Genomic DNA, 16,610 nt, shown 5'->3' with positions numbered 1-16,610 from the left:
ACCAAGAAGAAGACGGATTCCTGGAGCCCCGAGCGAAGTCTACAGGCAGGCAAGAGAAAGAGGGAAGGGGGAAGGGGGTGGGTGGGAAGGCCGAATTGAGCCATTGACGGAGCCTAAGCTTTCTTTTTTGAGCCCCGAGAGATAGTATTGTTTGGGCTCCGACATAAACAAGGCGATTACCTCACCCTGGAAGGCGCCCCACCGTACCATTGATCTAATTGGCTCTTGGCACGCGAGGACCCGAGCGACCCGACCTGAACCATCCAGCCCAGCCCAGCCACACCACTATAGACCAGACCAGACCAAAGCCGGCTAGACCCTCCCTTAGGCAAACAAAGAGACCACCACTGCGTTGACTATTAGTACGACAAACAAAGCTTCGATGCATGTGAGAGAGGGTGTCTGGCAGGAAAAGGAGAGAGAGGGAGAGGATAGATTTCGAAGTGCTTTTACGCCGTTGAAATGGAAATGGAGAGAAAGTTGCACATTGATGTTAGTTTTGAAGCTAATGTTTTTCTTTTCTTATTATTTTCGTTATTTTAGTTCCTTCCTTTTTACTTCTTATTATTTTCTACTTCTTATTATCATTAGTTTTCTTATTTTCTTTCTTAATTTCGTGACAATTAATGTTTACATAATTAAGATAAAAAAAATTCTGAATAACTCGTCTTGTTTGATGGATATACTGTCTTCTAAGCAACCAACAAAGAGAAAGATGGCGAGAAACAAACAATAGAGCCAAACAAGCCAGAGGAGAGAACCTGAATAAGCAAACGGGAAACAGACATCGCAACAGAGCAACAGACAGACGGAGGAGGAGGAGGCACACACAACAGACTCGAGCCCCGGTTCAAAGGTGGGAGGGGCCGAAGATTAGACAAACTCTGCGCCCTCCTTCCATTGTTCCCGCGTCGCCTCATCCATCAATCAGTGTGCCTCAGAAGCGAACTCCCCTGCTCTCCAAACGCTCACCTCCGCCTCTCCCTCAACGGAACACCACGCGGCTCCCGAGCACACGCCATCGCCGCTCTTATTGTTCCCCGACACGCGAGCTCACGCCGTGGGTTCCATATTTTTTTTAGAAAGTCGGTGGTGCATGATGTATGTACGAGTGTCTGTCGGTCTGACGTGGTTTTGAGAAGAGTATAAGTCAGGAGGCGATTTGATTTTTGTTTTCTCTCTTTCTTGCGTTTCTTGGTCAATGTTGCATATCTTTTTACTTCATCATTATTCATTCTTCCTTTGTTTATCAATCGCACATGTTCCCTTATCAATTCGTCCTATCTTTTACTTTTATCATCTTAGTTCGTGATGTTGAAATGGTATCTTTTTTTTTGCATACACTGTTTTCTTATCTAATCAGTTAACATCCTTCTCATACACTCTCTCTCTCTCTCTCTCTCTCTCTCTCTCTCTCTCTCTCTCTCTCTCTCTCTCAACCTGCCCCCCTCTTTGGTGAACTAAGTAAAGATGCCTGGTCAAGGAGGGCCCATTATTAAGGCCTACTGATTGCCTGCTTAACCTGAACAAAATGCTAATTGGTTCAACAGTTATGAAAAATGGATGGATTCCGGAGGGGCCGACCAGGAGGAGGGATAAATATGGAGTGTGTGTGTGTGTGTGTGTGTGTGTGTGTGTGTGTGTGTGTGTGAGAGAGAGAGAGAGAGAGAGAGAGAGAGAGAGAGAGAGAGAGAGAGAGAGAGAGAGAGAGAGAGAGAGAGAGAGAGAGAGAGAGAGAGAGAGAGAGAGAGAGAGAGAGAGAGAGAGAGAGAGAGAGAGAGAGAGAGAACGAAAGACAGAAAGAAAAGCGAAATAGAAAGAAAGAAAGAAAAGATAGAAAGAAAACCAGAAGGAAAAAAAAGAGAAAATGAGACATGCACACTAAAGGAAATATGAAAAAAAAGGAAAAAGAGAAAGAGAGAGAGAAAGAGAGAGAAAATTAATATCACCCAATTTAACAACACAATTATGCCTCTTAACTTTCTTTATCAATAAGGGTCTGGTGGGGGGAGGGAGGGAGGAGGGGGAAGGAGAGTTGAAACTAAAACGTCATGCACTTCTACTAATTGTATTTACTTAACCGTCTTGTTTGCGGGGCTGACTGAACGCTTCCTGCAAACAAACCCGTCGCAAACAACCTACGAAATGGAGAAATTAGCAAGTCATCGAGTTACAGCGAATCTAAACCCTATGTACACCGAGAAGGCAAGAAGGCAAGGCAAATTAGTTCACAGCGATCGCAAATTACATAATGGCGCTGAATTAAGTAATTATCCAAATGTAAAAGTAATGAAGCTTAACTATGGTGGAGGGGTCGGTCATTAGCTGTTGTGTTGTGTTGTGTGTTGGTTGGGGTGTGTTGGGTGGTGTGGTGTGGTGGTGAGGTAGTGTGCTGTGTATTGTGAGGTGCATTGTGATGTGGTGTGATGTGATGATGTGCTATGGTGAGTTGCTTATTGTTGTGTTGTGTTGTATTTTAAAGATGTGATGTCAGGCAGTTGTTTTGTAATGTGTGACGTCATGTGTTGATTTGCATTGCTCAGTATTGTGTTGAGTTTTGCTCCGTTGTGTTATGCTGTTGTTTTGTTTTGTCTTACGTTGTATTGTGTAGATGAGAGAGAGAGAGAGAGAGAGAGAGAGAGAGAGAGAGAGAGAGAGAGAGAGAGAGAGAGAGAGAGAGAGAGAGAGAGAGAGAGAGAGAGAGAGAGAGAGAGAGAGAGAGAGAGAGAGAGAGAGAGAGAGAGAGAGAGAGAGAGAGAGAGAGAGAGAGAGAGAGAGAGAGAGAGAGAGAGAGAGAGAGAGAGAGAGAGAGAGAGAGAGAGAGAATAGATAAAGATCATTCGTAGAGAAGATAAGGATCATTCGTAGAGAAGGAAAAGATCATTCTTTCCTATTCTTTAGTCTGGATCACTGAATTAAACCTCTTTTATTCTGCATTTCTTTCGGGTCAATAACAAACCGTGGCATCTAGGTCATCCTCCTCCGCAGTCATCCATCAGGAATTAGTCTTCTGTCTTCAATTAACAACGGATGACTAGCAATTATTCAACCCACCAAGGCTTCTCGGCAACCAATAAATATACAGAAAAAGAAAACAAAGAAGAAAAGAACGATCATGAGGGAGGAAAAAGAACGAAAATACAGTAACAATCCATGAAAACAGATAAACAGAAAAAAAAGTAAAAAAGAGAAGAATCAGGAGGGAAGAAAATAGAACGAAAATACAGTAACAATCCATGAAACTACAATAAACAAAAAAAAGAGAAATACAAAGAGAAAAACCACGAGGAAGGAAAATGGAACGAAGACACAATACCAATCCATGAAACAATGAAAGAAAAAAATACAGAAAGACAAACCAACAAAAAAAAAGGTGACAGAAACCAGGCAAACTACACATATCCATCACATCACCACAGACCATTATCACCACAACCACCACCACCACCACCAGCACCACTACCACCACCACTACACCTCCAAACCGCATAATGTAACCGTAACACCACCACTGACACCACCACCACTGCGACCAAGACCACCAATCAAGGGAGGGTCTGCGTGGTCTGTTCCCTCCGTCTCCGCCAATCCGCGATCAGTCACATCCTGCAAGTGGTAATTTAGCGCCGAATAACAATAAAATACATCACCTAACGACCCTCTCTCTCGCTCCCTCCCTCCCTGTTGCCTGTTGCCTCCTCCTCCTCCTCGTCGTCGCTTTCTCTCCGCCATTTTGTCTGTGTGGTTGTGTGAGAGGGGAAAAAAAAAGAGAGATAGGAGGAAAAGAAGATAGGAAAAAAAAGGAAGAGAAGGAGGAGGAGGAAGAATGAAGAATTGTGCGGGTGATGAGGTCATGAGAGAGAAAAACACAGACAGACAGAAAGACAAGAGACAAACAGTTAATCAGACAGAAAGACAGAAAAATAGACAGAAAAAAGACGATACCAAATGGAAAACTGAATTGAAACGAGACAAAATAATACGGTATAGAAAAAAAACAGACAAACAAACAGAGACAAACAGTTAGACAGACAGACAGACAGAAAGACGGACAGAAAAAAGAAGAAAATAAATGAAAAACTTAATTGACACGAAACAAATTAATACGGTATAGAAAAAAAAATATGCATACCTTAAAACCATACAACAAGGAAACGAAGAAAAATGCGAACAAAACCCCAATAAAAGAGAGAAGAAAAATTGACTAAAACAAACACCCTCTCTGATAACAACCAAGATGTTTAAGAAAGACCAAAAAAGAAAAAGAGCGAGTGAAACAGGAAAGCGCAATTATAATTTTTCACGAGGCGACAAAACCGGGCGACGAGAAGTATCTAAGATGCGATAAATTTCGGCCACCAAGGATCCATCAACGTTGCCGCAGGATCTCTCGGTGTGTACTAAGGAGCCGCTCGGGGAAGTGGGGAAGAATCTTGGGTTCCTAAACTCCTCGCCATTATCACACCGAGGCCATTTATAATACTGATAACAGGCGACACGCAAACGAGCACAAGCGACCCTGATGTTGCGCTCTCTCTCTTTCTCTTTCTTTTTCCCTCTCTGTCTCTGTCTTCTCTTCTCTTCTCTTCTCTTCTCTTCTCTTCTCTTCTCTCTCTCTCTCTCTCTCTCTCTCTCTCTCTCTCTCTCTTCTTCTTCTTCTTCTTCTTCTTCTTCTTCTTCTTCTTCTTCTTTCTTCTTCTTTCTCTTTTTTCCTCTTTTTATTTTCCTCTTTTTCTGTATCTTATATTTTAACAATCTCGGTTTTTTCTTTGCATGTTCGCTTAGCTTCCTGATTGCAGAGCTGATATAGATTCCAAAAAATAGTATTCTATTTTAAAGAGCAAATATATATTTTCCACTTTACGACAAAAGGTATGCAACGACACTTGGTAAGGTCGATACCAGCGCACGCACACACACACACACACACATATTTTATCTCATGCCCAACATATCACTCGTAAACAAGAATGCCAAACACTCAAACACTTACCGAAACATGTGTCCGCCCATCACATAACTTCTCCCGCACCAGCGACAGTAACGGACCAAGGATAAACATGCTTAAGCTTACGTAAAAAATAAGTGTCTTGAGGCTGTGTACCTTAACCCCTTAAATCATGCAGGTAACTTTCTCACTGTGTGCCTAAGTGACGGGACCCAACACGACCGTCTCCCGTCTCTATCGACCCTTTATGCACTCCCTATAACTCCCTCGAGAGCGACACTAATGCTCCTTTTTCTCCTTTGTTTCAGGGATCAGCCTGGTCGTGGTAACTCATATGTTGATAACTCAGCCAGCGAGAGTGGATGGCTCTGTTGATCATATGAGATGCTGCGACTAGGGTGTACCGGTGGATCTTCCCCCAAGTCACTCACGGACCGGATATATGGACTACCCTTCAGGACTACGCCACAACGTCGACTTCCGAGCACCCACCAGCACCCACGGCGCGAGGACCGGCAGCCACAAAGAGCGTGCAAGACCCGGCCAGGCGCGAGGTGGCGAGGAAACGTTTGGGAGAGAAAAAACAAACACGGAAAATGCTTCAAAATCAATGTGCTCACGGGTATACATTCTGACTGAAATATCACGAAAAATTATAGAAAAAAAACTGATCTGATGAAGCTATAATTATTTTAAAAGTAAAAAAAGGCTTACTTAATCAACGGCGTGATGCAAGAAGCACACTGAATACAATAGTTGAAATTTCCACGTCACTGGCTGAAAGCGTTGAGCAGAGCCACTAAAAATGGAGAGTCGCTATAAAAATTGTGAAACAAGTGAGTGCAAAATGTGGGAAATAAAAGTTAATTTATTGTAAGCGAACGAATGAGAAAGGAATGAAAGCGTGTCTTGGAGAGTGAAGGTAAACGTCACACAATAGAATTATTCGGTGAAAAATCTTTGTGAAACATGACATTTAACAGTTTGTTACAAACAGTGCTGAAGAAATTATATGTTTAATTGACTCGCCGCACACAGCCCACATATCATCGAAAGTAATGACGTAATTAGTGGGTTTCAAATTGGCAAATTAATATCACTTAAAATGCAAAGTGATTAAATTAATGTTCCACGTGTCGATTAGCCAACATTTGGACGTTGCGGCGTCCCGCTGATGAACATTTCCGTGAGCACTTCATTGCCGGGCCGCGGCGCGCGGCACAGACCAGCGGCGGCTCGTGGCAGGAGCCGCCCTGGAGGAGGCGGCGAGCGAGGCGGCAGCGCGGCCTCCTCCGCCACGGGTGCTGAAGGGTTGTGAAGCTCATCTCAAGGCTTCTTTCTTCTCTTAATTTTATAGCTCCTTTGTTGGAAGTGAATTATACTCACGTAGAGAGAACTTTTGCAGCGAACTCGGGATAAGTGCACAAGTACGTCCCTCGCACGCCGGTGTGCGGGAGCCAGGTCGCCTGAACCTGTTCGGAAAGCTTCGTCCTCACGTCCCGGCCGAGTTGTGATCCCGTGTCCGAGCGGCCCGTCAGTCTGCCAAAGCTCAGTGCGATCCCTGATAAGTTGTTATAATTCCTAAGTTAGGGATATTCTTTGTCTTTTATTGTTAAGATAAAATTATTTTATTTGTTTATTTTAACTCATTGCCAAAATGATTCCCAGATCGATTGTTAATGAAGATATAGATAAAATAATTTTAACTTGTAGGCCGAGTAACAAAAGTTATAAGGTTTACCAGTTTGTTCTGTAGGTCTCCTCTGAGACGTTCATTATATGTGATGCTAAAATATGTACAGGCAGTGTTTTACACCTCATAATATATATTAATAATCTTTCCTCAAAGGTGAACCACATGTCCCTCTACAGACTACAAGCAGAGGTTATTCCCAGGACCGTCACAAACACCACCAACGCGTCGCACAAGCTTTGCAAACAAGCAGAGAAAGTCCTCTTGGCTGTTAGTGCAGACAACGACTGTCCTCGGCGATGAGCAGCCATCCCCCACACCTGCCCTACACACCTGTCCCCACACCGACACACACCTTGCAAGCTGTATCATTAACACAATTCATGACAGTCCCCCACACCAGGCCGTCACCCCTGCCAGTGTTCCCCGGCCCAGACACGACACCCCGCGAGTACGGGACACACACGTCACGTCATCGGAAACCCCAACAAACAAACTAGTTGAGCCTTCATTCAGTAGTGAGACTCCATAGACACCAATCCTCGACACCCTGTTTTTTGACAACGTTACCTTAAGAGTTACTGACCCGCCCCCACCCAGCACGGGGCGGCAGACCGTGTCCTGTAGGCGGTGAATGTTTGAGCTGCTTGGCTAAGGTGAATGCCCAAGTATATATGAGCCTCATTTTGTGCAATGCTGTCCATATGGCTTTATTAAATGGTGTAAAAAGTTATAGCGATGATACTGTAATCATGGCGGTAGATTTGTTGCATAGCAGTAAGAGGTCCATCCCTCCCTCCGTTTCTTTCCTTCTTGTTGCTTGGATTTCCTATGTCTCCTCCTCACTCTCTCTTCCTCCGCCTGTCTCCTCTCCTGCCGCTACTCTTCTCCAGCTTCCGTCTTCACCATACATGTATATTTCCACTTCATTCTCACCCCTCTCGGCTCCCTCTCACTCTCGCTTCCCTCTTACTTTCAGTTCCCTCTCACTCTCAGTTCCCTCTCACTCTCACTTCTCTCCCTCTCCTCCCTCTCAGCCCCCGTCCCCTCCCTCCCATTTTCGTGTTTCCCGGCGTCGGCTGGTTAACTAAAAAAAAACATTTCATAGAAGATGCGAGATTTTTACAACATAGGAACCGACCGTAGTTAATTATTTTTCCTGTTGATATATTTTTTTTGTGCCTCTATAGCGTTACTCCAATTAGTTGTTCTTTTCTTGTTCTGATTTTATAAGACAAATGTGTTATTTTACTTCATTTTTTTTATATGATTAACCAGATTAACCAAACAGAGGTCATACTCTTAAAAATATATAACCTTAGTCCGTTTTTTACTGTTTCCTCTCTCTCTCTCTCTTTCTTTATTTCCTTCCCTGGTTTCTTACTGTTTCCATATAATGTTTCTGGATCATTTATAACCTGATTCCTGTTTTTTTTATATAGGGAAAACTATCCATGTTGTAATTATTATCCGCAGAACTGCTCTTTTTTTTATTTACTACACAATAAATAGGTTTGCGTTCTGGAATACGCTTTTCAAAGTATACGATTAGTTTTAAGAGTTAAGCAATATCCCTGTAAAAAGTTGTCTACTGTAAATTAACAATGATGATAAAGATACGGATAATGATAAAAAAATAAATAAAATCTTTCTAAAGGCATAGACCACAATTCATTGACAAAAATAAACTGTGTCCAATAAAATCGACTTTATTTTCATACCCTTTTGAGTCTTGCAAGGAAGTGGGGGAGTGTATGCTAGGAGAGGCTTCGAGGATCTGAGGCGGGAAGTGAGTGTTGGAGGTATGAACAGTAAGGCCGCGAGCAGGAAAAAGGAATGAAGGAAAGAATGATGAGTGGAGTCAGGTATAGTGTGTGAGGCAGGCAGGGAGCGAGGTATATTGGGAGTAGATGGGCGAAGGGAGAAAGGATGCAGGGAGGAGGGAGGAAGTGTGTGAGGTAGATCAAGCCATAGAGCAGAGGAAGGAGGGGAGAAAGTAGAGGAGACAGGGAGTATGTGAAGTAGGGGAAAGAATACAGACACCACAAGGAAGGAAAGAAGCAAAGAGAGAGGAAGACATGGAGTGTAGAGTAGCAGGTGAGGTAGCAATGAACAGATGAAAGTAATGCTGAGGCCAAGGAGAAGCAGAGAGGAAGACAGGAAGGCTTGAGGCACAGAGGAGAGAAAGAAGGATGAGTGTATGATTTAGTGACGAGGTGATGAGGCAGGGAACAACGGGAGTAAGGGAGACAGGGAGTGTGTGAGGTGGCGAGGCAGGGAGCAAACACTGGATAGAAGGAAGGTTGGAAGCAGGGAGCAAAGAGAGAAAAAATGGAGAGATGAAGGGAGGTAAACAGTGTGTGACGTGGGAAATCAAGGAGCAGAGGGTGGAAGGAAGGAAAGCTGGGAGGAGGCAGAGAGGCAGGAAACAAAGGAAGGAAAAATGAAAGAGTCCTAAGCAGGAAAGCAGAGGAAGCAAAGCTAAAGCGGATGGCAGGCAGTGTGTTAAGCAGGAAGGGAGACGTGTTTGAGACAAGGATGCAAGGAGGTAGCTATAGACAGTGAGCAGAGAGAGCAGGTAGGAGTTAAGGGAGGTAAGTATAGCAGGACGCAGGAAGGAAGGCTGGAGGCGGTGGAGGCGGCGGTGGTGGAGGCATCAGAACCCTTTGCCACAATTACTACCAAGGCGCCATTACGGTCCCGGCGCTCACCTGCCTAAACCTGGAGAACATTCCAATTAGCGCCATTAATCAAGCTGGCGTAGGGTGATGAGGTTATCGACCTAAACATAATGACGGATAATTTGTGACAATTACCGCAATAAATGGTTAATAATTCGCTAAATTATAATATTACATAGATTACCTTCGAGAATACTCATGTGGAGGGTATTGAGTTCGGGATCACAGTAGATAATGATGACAAATAACGTTACTAGCTATCAAACGTATATTTACATCGTGGGGCGGTGGCGGTGGCGGCGGCGGCGGTGGCGGTGGAGGCGGTGGCGGGCATCTGAATGTAAGCAAGTTGATGACGGATAAGACTTGCAACACTAAGAGCTAAAGTATTCATCCACAAGAAAGACAGACGATAAAAGTTCTGTACACAACCAAGAATTAGTTATAAAAAAAATTATTGCTTCCTACGCTCAGACAAGACTTAAGATCATGTCCAAACTTTAACATTAAGAATGGTTGCTGAAAACTAATGTAATCTGGAAATTGTCTTTTGATATCTCCCTTTGTTTTTTTGAGGGCAGTGTGTTAAGAGGGTTTCTTTCTATATTGCTATGTCCTTGGCCTGCTTTCATTTGCAATATAAAGAACTAGTAAGGCATTTCAGAACCCTAACACTGAGGTCTGTGAATGAAGTGCACGAACGAGGATTCTTCACCTAAAATTACTCTCGGTGTGTGCGGGCTGACAATTCCCAAGCCAATCACACCAAATAAAGGATGAGATAATATAGCATGCAACCTTCGTGAGTGGCCCGGAGCTTGTCGGAACCCTCTCAACATCCACCTTAGGCCGCGGCGGGGAGGGAGGGAAGTATTTATCACGCGGGTAAACACTGTCAATATTCACGGCTGACGTCAACACCTGAGCGTCCATCACAGGTGCCACAACACACCCATTTTGCACCTTCACGCGGGCACCCAAACACACGCTCGCCCGGCCGGTATCAAGGCGCCGTGTTTACATTACCGGACCGTCTGTCGCCATCACTCAAGGGGCGTCACGTGAGCCTCCTCTCAGGCCTCGCACCTGTCCCACACACCTGTCGAACGCCCCTGAGATATGGCTGCTCGTTTGCGTGGCTTCATTATCTCGTCTTGTTATGGCTTGTGTGCGATAACGTCTCATTAGCATCAAATGTCGGAATCTATCATATCATTACGGCCATCCGCTGGTTCACACGATAAATACCTGTGTCCTTCTTATACGTGTAGACGGTAATAACACGCCAGTATGTCCTTCCGGGTCCTTTGTGTATCCTTTCAAGACAGTTTAATGAGATGGATGTAATTTATCTGATCCATACACGCGTCCTTATCCCTTTCTCTCCTTCCTTGCGGCTTCTCTTGTTCAATTCACGTGATTGTAAAAGTTTTAATTGCACAAAGGCACTTGATTATGTAGCCTCCCTCGCACCACTCCCTTCCTCCACTCCGTTTAAAGAGGTTAGCATATTTTAATTGGTTCTCTCACGCCCATAACTTCGCGGTGACGTGATGTGACGCGTCCCAGGAGCGCAATGCCGGCGATAAAATCTTTGCTAAACACTCGGGAAATGAAGTATAGTGGACGGCCAAAGAAAACAATGCCAATAATTGAACACTTGCATATTAGTGCCTCGTTATATCAATTCAAATGGGTCTTAAAAGATTGAATATAACATTACGCATAAAGCAATAAAGATGTACAAATAATTTAGACGTGACATAACTATACAGTGATGAAAAAATAGATGGAAGTGAATAATTATAAAGCAATTAAAGTAATACAAAAGTAAAAATAATACATAATATTCCTCTTAATGGGACAATGACGTGCATGCGACAGACAAAACAATGAGACTCCCTGCTGTAGTGTGATGAACGTGTGGAGGGAGAAAGCAAAGGAAGGAAGGGAAAGGCTTGCATGACATCACAGAGGGAGGGTGACAAAGGGATGAGCGAGTGAAGGAAAACTCTGCGTAACGTGACAATGGGAATACTCAAAGGTGACATTATGTAAAACTGCGACGCCACAATGGAATGACTTAGGTGTGAAGGCAGGAAGTGGAGATTGGGACGCAAATGAGTTACCCCAAAAGAGAAAGGAAGGAGATAAAGTATGTACAGCAAAACACGTGACCCCTGCCACTCCTAACTCTACCCTGCTTTATATTTGCCCTCCTCGTTAGTATGCCTCTCTCTGCCTAGTTCATTTTTACTCTCCCTAACCAACGCCCTGCCTACCCCTATACCTAGCCCAGTCCCATACTCTACCTAGCAAAGTCTCACAGCATACTCAGCACTACGGCATTGCCCACAAAACCTGAGCGCCTGTCACAAGTCTTCCACGCCTTCAAACAAACATTAATTTCTTCCTTACAAATCTACCTTTCCCTGTCTCCGTCCCATTCTACCCTACCTAGTCCTAACCTACCTCACCTTCACAACACACTCAGCACGCAGTACACCCAGCCACGCCCTTAAACACCCAAACACCTGCCGTAAGCCTTCCACACCTTGAAACAAACACATTCACATTCAAGCGTCTGGGAGGAACACTAAACACTTCCCGTAATGGTCTCAGAAGCGTCCGCCTCTCACCTGGCCCACGGTAAAGAGGTGGATGATTACAAGGTCTCTTTAATAAGTTATTTATGATGATTAGAGGAGTGGACGGATCACGTGGGGGCATAACTCAGGTACACCTTCAATAATAAGCACCAGGTGAGTTATGAAGTATCGGTAAACACTAACACCTGTCCGGGGAAACGGCACGGCTTCCCCATAAATGATACAAAGCCCAGGTGAGAAATATAAGGTAGACAAATATAGGGTGTACATCATGTTTATTTACCTGCGCGGAAAACGGATAAATATACCTGTCTTTATTTTTTTACCTATGCCAGAGCAAGAAAAGGGAAAGTAATGAATATGGAAAGACGTAGAAAACAATGAAAACAAAGAGAAAAAAGATGATGAGAGAAAGATTTAGGTTACAATGAAAACAAAGAGAGAGAAATGATGAGAGAAAGGCGTAGATAACAATAAAAACGAGGGGGAAACAGAGGATGAGAGAAAGATTTAGGTTACAATGAAAACTAAAAGAGAAAAATGATGAGAGAAAGACGTAGATAACAATGAAAACAAAAAGAAAGAATATGATGAGAGAAGGATTTAGGTTACAATGAAAACAAAGAGAAAAAATGATGAGAGAAAGACGTAGAAAACAATGAAAACGAAGGGGAAAGAGAGGATGACAGAAGGATTTAGGTTACAATGAAAACAAAGAAAAAAAAAAGATGATGAGAGACAGATATAGGTTACAATGAAAACAAAATGAAAAAAGGATGAGAGAAAGACGTAGATAACAATGAAAACGAAGGGTGAAAAGATGATAACTGAGAAGCAGGCTGGAATAAGTGAGACATCAAAAATATACGAAACATCAGCACCACCTTCAACACCTTCACCACCACCATACCTGCCAATCATCCCAACACACACCTCTCCTCTCCTCTAACTTATTGGGTATCGAACCGAGAACATCCGGTCCGCCACCACGCCACGCCCCCCTCTATACGCGTCCATGATAACGGCTCAATTATGTTCTCGAGAGGAGGATTTCCAGGCTGGTAAAAAAATTCTGTAGCGGACGAGGACTGAGTGAGTGACGGACCCTTTCATCACAGGTATACGGTGGGTCCTGGGAGACAATTATTCATGTTGTATGTGAGTGTGCTGGGCCTATTAGTGTGTGTGTGTGTGTGTGTGTGTGTGTGTGTGTTTAGGAATTGTACTAGAATGTGTTTTGTCTGGATCTATAGTTTCTTCCTTCAACGTATCTCAGCATCTTAAAAGTAAAACATATTAAAAACTACAACAAGGAAAAAACAGCACCTGCCTAAAAGCGGTGACGCAGCACGCATAGTCACCTGAAAACACGGCCCGTCTACCTGCGTCATTAGGGCGAGGGCAGGTGAGGGAGGCGGCGAGACACAGGTGGAGGCAAAATATATTATTGCTGAGAGTGAAAGATGGGGAGGATGACAGTGCAGGAAAGAAAAAATAATATGTAAGCGGCGAGAAGAAAAGAAATATTGAAACGAGAAATAATTAGTGTGGAAAAAAGAACCATATTTATTAGGAAGAAATGGGAGGTTGCGAGTAAAAAAAAAAAGAAATATATGAAATGAAAAGAGTTAAATAAAATAAGTCAAATAAAAGGTAACATTAATTTCATTGACCCACTAAGAAAAAAATAACATCTCTAATAAAAAAAGAATAATTATTTCTTACGCCAAAGTGATTACGACGACTTGTCTTAAGCATTATATATACTCTCTCTCTCTCTCTCTCTCTCTCTCTCTCTCTCTCTCTCTCTCTCGCCTTCCCTCCTCGTCCCGCCCCGAGAGACAGGCAGCAGCAGGAACTCCCCCTAGATATAATCGCGAGGGATGTCACTGCGCCAGGCGACTAGGAGAGGGCAGAGTGGCACTATCGGTTTGAATGAATAGCTTGGGAGAGTTATGGCCCAGAGGAGGTGGTGGTGGTGGCGGTGGCGGTGGTGGTGGAGGTGGGGCAGGTGCTGGTGTTGGAAGAGGAGGCGGAGGTGGAGGAGAAGTTGGAAGACTGACATAGCACGAGAGTTGATGGTGGGTAAGGGGAAGGACAGTGATGGTGATGATGAGCTGATGATGATTATGATGAAGATGTGTAATGAAGATGGGAAGGTGAAAGCATGGAGTGGGGGAGGGGATGTGGAGGGGAGTATATATAGGAAACGGGACAGGGGGGGGAAGTAGGGACGAATATGTGTGTATGTGTGTGGGGGGGAGGGGAGTGCTAATAGGATGACAGAGAAAGATAATGGTAGATAATGGTAGACGCCTTTTTGATCACAGGTTAAAAGTGATGCTAAAGAAAGAGTATGGGGATTCAAATGATGACAGGTTGTGGTGGTGGTGACGGTGGTAGAAAGTGTGACGAATGCAAAAAAGAAAGAAGGAGAAGCAACAGCAGGAGGATGAGGAGTAAAACGACAACGATGACAACGACAACAACGACTACAAAACGACTACACACAAAAAAAACACCACTAAGCAGACAAGCGCACCAACAAGCACCAACAATCCTCTCCGGCCGGGCATCAGCAGCAAGGAAGGAGGACGCGATTGAATGTAGTGGAAGGGAGAGGTGATTCCCCGCCGAGTCAGCGATGATTCTGTTAAACCATTTTACGAGGGGGAGAGGGACGTGAACAGGGCGCTTGATCAGGGCCGCCACTCGACCCACGTGGGGGGTGTACGCGTCTGTCTACTCCGTGTTTATTAGAGCGTTACTGAAGTGCATTGCGGTGAAGGGGTGAAGGGGTGATGAGGGCGGGTGGTAGAGGCGGGTCTGCAGCTGGTCCTGGCTACCAACCTAGACTAATGTGGGCCTGGCCGGATCCGCCTTGATGAGGACAGCTGATAAGGTGATGAAAGTGTGTCATAAAGGAAGCAGTAATGGCTCTGTAGGTTGAGGTAATGAGTAACGTCAACTTGAGACTGATGTGTATCTTTGTATATTATCATCAATGAAATTTTTAATAAAGTCCATAAATACACACACACAAAAAAATAACGTATTTCCCGAACAGTACAGAAAGAGAGGAGAAAAATACAGTGAGGCTTCCCTTTATTTAGCAACACATGGCGGCAGCAACGTCTATTATTCAGTCCCTTTGTTGGATCGGAGCTAATCTGCGAATTGCTAAAAGGATGAAAGAAGTGATAATAACAGCATGCATCACCTTAATAAGACTCTTCCTGGGCCTGCCTGACAGCCGCGCCGCTGAGGGAGCCTCGTGTTGTGACAGCCACAGCCGCCTGTTATTTTACGATGACGGGAGGCGATTAAATTATTGCGAAAGTTATGAGGATGGTGATGACGATGATGAGGATGATTAGATTAGTAAGGATAACAAATAATGATAATAAAGATACGAAGAATAAAAATAGTAAGAAGAAGAAGAAGAAGAAGAAGAAGAAAAAAAAGAAGAAGAAAAAGAAAAAGAAAAAGAAAAAGAAAAAAGAAGAAGAAGAAGAAGAAGAAGACGAAGAAGAAAATTAACAAGAAGAACAAGAACAAAAAGAACAAGAGCAAGAAAAATAAATAAATAAAAAAGAAAAGAAGATGAAAAATAGAAACAGTAATGATAACAATAAATATAAAAAAAAAATGATGAAAAAATTGTTGCAGCTTTTTTTTTATTGTTCCCTCTATCACTCCTGCTGACAATTATGCCCCTCACACACTTGCTTAAACTCCTTTCAAATACCCACAATAAGGTTATATAGGCTGTTAAGGTTATAGGCAGAGCTCCCTCACCTCTCATCCCCTCCAAGGCCCTTCCCCCTCACCCACTCCCCGGCGAGCTCACTATCACCACCCCCAAGGCCGCCCTCTTCGCCTCCCTCGCAAGACAATACCGTCGGCGTCAGGTCGTGGAGACGCCGCCCTTCAACGCAGCAGGAAGCCATAAATCACATCCCTTGCGTCATCACCTGGCCGCCCAGCTGACCGAAGGCGAGTCCAAACAGCTGAGAGGGGGAGGCGCGAGGATCAGGTGAGATTGGACTGTTTTATGATTTATTTTACGGAGTTTTGGGGTCGTTATTAAAATGCTTCTTTTGAGTCCTGTTCCTCAATGTCCTTTTCCTTCTTTCCTCCCCATCTCTTCCTTTTTTGCTCTCCCCATCCGCCTGGTAAATACAGAAACAGGAAGGAGAGGGGGAAGAGAACGGTGGTGAAAGGAAGCGAAGGAATTAGGGACAAGGAGGAGTAAGGCAGGAAGTAAAGGATGGTTGAAGGATAAGGTAACCAGAAATACAAATGAGGAAAGAGAACTACGTGCTGAACATAATAGAAGGGACACTGATCAAAAAAAGGACCGAAAAAGATTGTAAAGTAAAATAAAACCTCAAAGAAAGATGTATAGAGAAGGTGATACGAGACAAAAAGGTAAATAAGTACAGAACTAGTATAAGGAAAGGGAAAGGATTATGAGGGAAGAGAGGTACCACAAGAGAAAAGAAAGAGAAGGTGTTTATTGAAGAGAGAGAAAAAAAGAAAAGGAGAGGGAGAGCAAGAAAAAGTACAAAATGAGTATAAACTGATAGAGAGACATAGAGGAACCACATGAGAGGGGAAAGGGAAAGTAGTTAGCGATCGAAGAGAGAGAAATAAAAGAAAAAGAGAAAAGGAGAGAA

At 43.8% G+C, this 16,610-nt stretch overlaps 1 protein-coding gene across 2 annotated transcripts in view; it reads left to right on the top strand.

Annotated features, from left to right (window-relative positions):
* Positions 1-8,338, top strand: part of LOC127008917 (homeotic protein Sex combs reduced-like) — a 105,371-nt gene extending 97,033 nt beyond the window's left edge. For both annotated transcript variants that reach the window (XM_050881394.1, XM_050881395.1), the window contains one exon: positions 5,257-8,338. The gene's annotated coding sequence lies outside the window, so the exon portion shown is untranslated. The remainder of the gene's footprint in view (positions 1-5,256) is intronic.
* Positions 8,339-16,610: the final 8,272 nt, after the last annotated feature.

The sequence above is a fragment of the Eriocheir sinensis genome, chromosome 39 (assembly GCF_024679095.1).
Source record: "Eriocheir sinensis breed Jianghai 21 chromosome 39, ASM2467909v1, whole genome shotgun sequence".
Taxonomy (NCBI): domain Eukaryota; kingdom Metazoa; phylum Arthropoda; class Malacostraca; order Decapoda; family Varunidae; genus Eriocheir; species Eriocheir sinensis.
This window is presented reverse-complemented; position numbering and strand designations above follow the sequence as displayed.